Source organism: Triticum aestivum, chromosome 5B, assembly GCF_018294505.1.
Source record: "Triticum aestivum cultivar Chinese Spring chromosome 5B, IWGSC CS RefSeq v2.1, whole genome shotgun sequence".
Taxonomy (NCBI): domain Eukaryota; kingdom Viridiplantae; phylum Streptophyta; class Magnoliopsida; order Poales; family Poaceae; genus Triticum; species Triticum aestivum.
In genome coordinates, this window is record NC_057807.1 from 257,337,071 (window position 1) to 257,344,444 (window position 7,374).

A 7,374-nucleotide genomic window follows, 5' to 3' on the forward strand; every position below is an offset into this window, starting at 1 on the left:
ATATGATTATCGCGAGCACATGGCTCTTGCTTCAAGACAATTTTGGAGCAAGAAGAATACAAGAACAACTCAAGTGGCATCAAGGGCAAGCAACGAGTTAGAACTTGCTTCAACTGTGGCAATGTGAGCCATTTCGTTGCGGATTGTCCTTACGAGAAGCGGGAAGACAATGGTGGCAAGTTCATCCGAAAAGACAAAGCCAAGTCCTTCCCCAACAAGAACAACTTCACCAAGAAGACTCCTACTCGTGGGTTGGTGGTTCAAGAAGAATACCATGAGGATGACGATGATGATGAAAATGGAGAAGCAATGGCCATGGTGTCCGTTACCATTGCTAGCACTCCCCGGGTGTCTCTCTTTGATTCACCCAACGAGAACATCACCGCCAAGTGCCTCATGGCTAAAGCTACCAACAAGGTAACCCCCAACATCAAAACCACCATCATTACTAATACCTCCTTGGAGGATTGCATTGATGAACATGATGAGTCTAATGTGGAAGTGAATGAATTTGAGTCTTTTATGAGTAATCTCAATGGCAAATCCAAGAAGCACTTTGTTGCTCTCTTGGAACAACTTGGTGAGGACAATGACATGATCGAGGCTCACAAAGAAACCATCTCTAAGATGGAAGGTCATAGTCATGACTATGCCGATGACATATCAGATCTCTCTAATGCTCTTGAGGAAGAGCGTGGACATCGTTTGACTCTTGAGGAGTCACACAACGATGACCATGCTAAGTTAAAGAAAGATCTTGATCATGCTCTTGTCGTGTCTCGTGTGCTAACTTCCGAGAAGGCTAAGCTTGGGGTTGATCATGCTAGACTCAAGGAGGACTTTGAGATACTTGACAAGGCCCACAAGGTCTTGAAGGGTGCTCATGCTAACCTCAAGGAGTCTCATGCTCAACTCCAAGTTAAGCTAACCAATGAAAAGGCCACCTTCCCTCATATGGTATTAATTGATAATGCATATGCTACTAACCCGTGTTGTGAGCATGTGCATCTTGTGGAGGAGAACGCCAAGTTGAAGGATCAACTTGAGAAAGGCCTTGTGACTTGCATTCAAGGTGAGAAGAACCTCAACGACCTTTTGAGTAATCGAAAGGAAGTTGTGGCCAAGAAGGGAATTGGGTTTGCCCCCAAGTTCAAGAATAAGAAGAAGAACGACAAGACCTATCGTCCTCCTCCTCTCAAGCAAACTTTTGTGAAAGAGGGAGAGGGTGCTCCTAAGGATAAGAAAGAAAAAGTGAAGGGGGTTGATGTCAAAAAGGGCAAGACCATCTCCTCCAACAAAGCCGGCGACTTTAACCCATCATATGTGTTGTGCCATGCTAGGGATGGACATGTTTATGCTAAATTTGTTGGTTCTCCTTATGATTACATTGAATGGTCTATTTGGGTTCCTAAGACCCTTGTTACTAACATCAAAGGACCCATTACTAAATGGGTACCTAAAACCAAGCATTGATCTCTTGTAGGTGTTTGCTTCCGGTGGGGGATCATGGTTGCTCGATAGTGGAGCAACAAATCATATGACCGGAAGCAAGGACTTGGTGGTGGACGTGCAAAAGATTCCATCTATGCCCACCAATGTCGAGTGGGGTGATGCCTCACATACTAAGGTATTGGGTCTTGGCAAGGTTGTCATTTCTCATGATCTAACGATTGAGAAAGTCATGCTTGTTGAGTCCCTTGCATACAATTCACTCTCCGTTCGTCAACTTGCACTCATGGGCTTTGCCACTTTCTTTGACATTGATACCGTGGCCCTCTTGTGGAGCAAGACTCTTAAAGTAGCCTTTGTTGGGCATGTCGAGAACGGTCTCTATGTGATAAACTTTTCGGAGCAACCCACTAAGACTGTGACATGCCTAATGGCTAAAGTTGACGTGGGATGGCTTTGGCATCGCCGTTTAGCCCACGTCAATATGAGATCTTTGCAAAATCTTCTCAAGGGGGACCATGTCCATGGACTAACAAATGTTAGTTTTGCCAAAGACCGTGCTTGCAGTGCTTGTATTGAAGGAAAGCTTCATGAGAAGGCTCACCCTCCCACGACAATCATCTACTCGAAGAGACCCTTGGAGCTCCTTCACATGGATCTCTTTGGGCCCCCATCATTTGATAGTCTTGGAGGTAGAAAGTATTGCTTGGTGATTGTGGATGATTATTCAAGATACACTAGGGTATACTTCTTCAAGAGGAAGAGTGAGACTCAACAAACTGTCATCGACTTTGCAAATGAAGCTCAACGTCAACATAATGCAAAGATCTTGACAATAAGAAGTGACAACGGCACCGAGTTCAAGAACTACACCTTGGATGAGTTTCTTAGTGATGAAGGGATCAAGCATCAATATGCTGCACCTTACACCCCTCAACAAAATGGTGTTGCGGAGAGGAAGAATCGGACGTTGATGGATGCGGCAAGGACTGGCAGAGTTCAAGTCTCCATACAACTTTTGGGCCGAAGCCATCAACACCGCATGTCATGCATCCAATCGGCTCTATCTCCGCAAAGGCTTGAACAAGACTCCTTATGAGATACTAACCGGCAACAAGCCCAATCTCAAGTACTTCCGGGTGTTCGGGTGTAAGTGTTTCATTCTCAAGAAAGGTGTTCGTTTGTCCAAATTTGAGGCTAGAGCTTATGAGGGCATATTTGTTGGTTATGATACAAACTCCCATGCTTACCGTGTTCTCAACAAGTCCATCAGACTCATTGAGGAGACGTGTAACATGAAGTTTGACGAAAATAACGGCTCCGAAGTGGAGCAAAGTGGTACTTGTGATGTAGGTGATGAAATTCCTCCCAAGCCATAAGAAGAATGGGTATTGGTCATATTCTACCCATTGAGGAACCCCTTGTGGCCGAAGGAGAAGGACAATGCTCCACTCAAGTGGAGCCATCACCTCCCCAAGACCCACACGCTTCCAAAGAACAAAGTGAAGGCCCTCAACCTCATGAACAAGACCAAGGGCAAGATCAATCTCAAGATGATGGTGAACCCCCAAATGATGCCCAAGGTCAAGTTCTCCCCCTCGAGCAAGTTCAAGATCATGAGCAAGCTCAAGATCAAGAACAAGCTCGTGACGATGCTCAACATGATCAAGTTAACCCTCCTCCTTCCACATCCGAGGAGGAATTTGAGCGTCGTGCTGCGAAGATTTCTTCCAAGCTCACCACCAAAGGCCATCGCATGGAGAATGTGGTTGGAAGCCTAAGAAAGGGGGTAAGCACTCGTAGACAATTAGCAAACTATTGTGAACATCACGTGTTTGTCTCTTGTGTTGAACCCCAAAAGGTCTATGAGGCGCTCGAAGACTCGGATTGGCTCAATGCTATGCATGAAGAACTCAACAACTTCGAGTACAACAAGGTGTGGATATTGGTGCCAAGGCCATCGGGGAACCACAACGCCATTGGAACCATGTGGATTTTCAAGAACAAGCAAGATGCTCATGGGAACATCATTCGCAACAAGGCAAGATTGGTAGCACAAGGCTACTCCCAAGTCGAGGGTATCGACTACCGTGAAACCTTTGCTCCCGTTGCTCGCCTTGAATCCATTCGTTTGTTGATTGCTTATGCTTCCCATCACAACTTTAAGTTGCAACAAATGGATGTGAAAAGTGCTTTTCTTAATGGTCCTATTAATGAGTTGGTCTATGTCAAGCAACCCCCCGGGTTCGAGGATCCCTACTTCCTGGATCATGTGTATCAACTCGATAAGGCACTCTATGACCTTAAACAAGCCCCACGTGCGTGGTATGACCACCTTACTGAGTTGTTACAAGATCGTGGATTTGAGGTGGGGCAAATCGATCCCACTCTTTTTACTAAGAAGGTCAAATGGGAGTTGTTTGTATGCCAACTATATGTTGATGATATTATCTTTGGTTCCCCTAACAAAGCTTTCAATGAGGAATTTGCCGCTCTCATGACCTCCAAGTTCAAGATGTCTTCGATAGGAGAGTTGAAGTTCTTCCTTGGTTTTGACATCAAACAAAGAAGAGAAGGAACCTTCATCAACCAAGCCAAATATACTCAAGAAATGCTAAAAAGATTCAAGCTAAGTGATGTCAAGCCGGCTTCTACTCCAATGCCTACCAAGTGCCAACTTGACATTGATCCCAATGGTAAAGCGGTGGATCAAAAGGTATACCGCTCCATGATTGGTTCATTGCTTTACCTTTGTGCATCTAGACCGGATATCATGTTGAGTGTGGGAATGTGTGCACGGTTTCAAGCCGCACCAAAGGAAAGTCACTATGTGGCGGTCAAGTGAATCTTTCGATATTTGGCTCATACCCCAAACTTTGGCTTATGGTACCCAAGAGGGGCAAACTTCAAGCTTGAAGGATATACGGATTCCGATTGGGCGGGAGACAAAGTGGATAGGAAGTCCACCTCCGGAGGGTGCCAATTTCTTGGTTGCTCTTTGGTGAGTTGGTCTTCCAAGAAGCAAAGTTGTGTGTCTCTCTCGTCCACCGAAGCGGAATATGTGGCGGCCGGTAGTTGTTGTGCACAACTCTTATGGATGAGGCAAACTTTAAAGGAGTACGGTGTCATTTGTGACAAAGTGCCTCTTTGGTGTGATAATGAAAGTGCCATCAAGATTTCTCTCAACCCGGTGCAACACTTCAAGACGAAGCATATTGAGATTCGGCATCACTTCATACGGGATCACATTAGGCGAGGGGAGATCGAGCTCAAGTATGTCAACACTCATGATAACCTTGCAGATATTTTCACGAAGCCCTTGGATGAAGCAAGATTTCGTGAGTTAAGGCATGAGCTAAATATCATTGATTTGAGCAATGTGACTTGAACCCTTGCACCCCCCACCACACTCAACTTGTTGTCTAGTTTAGGTGCAGGCATGGACATAGGGGGAGTGTTGTTCTCTCAATGAACTCTCCCTCCCCCCATTATGCATAAATAGACCAACTCTTTCACATTAGCCATTTTTTAATGGTACTTGTGCTTCAAAGACGAGTTTTGGTCATGGGCCCAAGGATAATTCTTCGCGGTGCCATACCATCTAACTCAAACATAGGTGACTCCGGCCACCGCCCTATCCTTTTGAGAGGTTGTGTCGCATGGTGGTTTCTTGTTGTCTTTCTGCCTTTGGATTGTGCATGTTCTTGTGGTGTCCTTTTTGTGAAAAGTTTCCTTGCAAAGACCTTCTTCTCGTGTTGAAACCTGCTTTGTCTTGAGCTCACGGTACTACCGCGGCCAGCTACGGTACTACCGCAGCCAGCTACGGTACTACCGCGTGTGGGGAGCATGGTACTACCGCCCCCACGCAGCAGTAATTTTTTACTGCCGCCTGGGTGAGCGGTACTACCGCTTCGGTGCGGTACTTCCGCCCGAGCGGTACTACCGCGATGATACGCGGTACTACCATGCCGTCTTGGGCGCATGGGGATAAGGACGAGCAGGGGGAGTTCTAACTCCCCATACTCATTCGCAGTTCCCCCCCACACCATCTCTCTCTCTCCCACGCTCAAGAACGGAGCCGGCGTTCGTCGCCGGATCTCCTACTCCGGCTGCCCTCCCGTGATTCCGTCTGGTGGGATCATTCCCCACCACGTGCTCTTGCTATGGACCAAGTCTTTCCCCAACTTCTTCTCGTTTTGTTGAGTTCTTTGCCTCTAGGTTTTTGGGGGAGACTTGTGTGTTCTAGAGATTCTTAGGCTATTTCTATGCAAGAGTAGGATGAAGGAGAGTAGCTATGCGTAGGAATTATACTTGTATTTTTGTCCTGTGCTAGATTTGATCACCGTAGCGCCGCCGTGGTTTCGCGGTTCTTTTCAGATTCGAACTGTTGTTTGGATCTGACACGGCGTGGCACTACCGCCCATATGGCGTGGTACTACCGCTAGTCCGGTACTACCGCCCGTCTGGCGCGGTACTACCGCGCTCACTGCGGCACTAAAACTTTACTACCGCTCCAACCACGGTACTACCGTGACCTCGCACGGTACTACCGCGACTTGGAGCGGTACTAAAATTTTAGTACCGCGGGCTCTGGCAGTAGTACCGTGGCTCACATCTATCTCATGGCAACTTTCACGTCTACTTTCTATGTGTTTCTTGTGCTTTGCCGTGGTCTTTGCATTGATCCTTTTTGCGTTTCGTGGGTGTTTTGCGTTTGTGTCTCAGGTGGTGGCTCTCGCCGTTCCAATCCCAGTCGTGACACTGGCTCCAAGTGTCTGTGCAACCCAGGTGAAGCACCAGAGGGCTCCACTGCCCCCAAGCGCCATGTCAAGACTTCAGCTAGCAAGAACAAGGAGCCCGCTAAGGGCATGGACGAGATATCCCAATCTGAGTATGTCCGTCTCAGGCAACTCCACCTGTATGTGAACCCTCGTTCTTCTGTCAAAGGTTGTGAGCTGTTTTGGAACAAGCAGCAAACTCTCATTTATCTGGATGTCATCAAGAATAAGCAAAATACCTACGTGGATGTGAAATGGATTGAAATGCATCACATGAAGAAGGAAAAGTTTCATGAGTACTTTGGAGAAGCTTTGGACTTGGTGGAGCAGTTTGGTATTGAGCATGTGATATCCTTTCACCTTGACTATGAACCTGAGCTTATCTGTCAGTTCTTTGCCTCAGTATACTTTCACCCTGATGAGGAGCGGAGGATGACCTGGATGACCAATGGCCGTAAGCTGACTGCTACCTAGAAGGAGTTCATGGATTTGCTCCAGGTTCCTGATGACGGGCTCAACACTCCCGTTGGTGTTTGCTCCCATGCAAATTCTGAGTCTGCCAACAAGGACAAGCTTGCGCCATACTATGTTGAGAAGGCGCTTGCCAATGGCAAGACGGGGTTGGTGCTCAACTCTTTTCTGGATATCATGTATCGCATCTTCCGCAACTCCTTGTTCCCTCGCATTGGTGACAAGGACAAGGTTCATGCCTATATGGTGGATATGATGCTCATATGCGAGGAGGCTCGTATCTCTCGGACTCACCCACTTGATGTCTCACACATCATGTGGTGTGAGCTTCGGTTTGCGGTGTTCAACCGCAAGGTGCCTATCTATGGGCCCTATCTGTTTCTGCTGATCTCGAAGACTTGGGAGAAGATGTTCCCTGGTGATGAGTTCCTTGCTCCAGACTGGATCCGACATGATCCCATTTGTCTTCGTGTCAAGCCCAACTGGGCCAACACTACTACTCGTGCTGAGGCGACTGCTGCTAGGGCTGCTGTTGATGAGGAGGATGACGGCGCCGAGGATGTTGCCGAGGGCCATTCTGCTCGGTCCTCCCAGAGTTCCTCTATGCCCTCATGGGCCAAGAAGCTGAAGGACAAGATGAAGACTCTTTTCTGCATGCAAGCCAAGGGGCAGTACA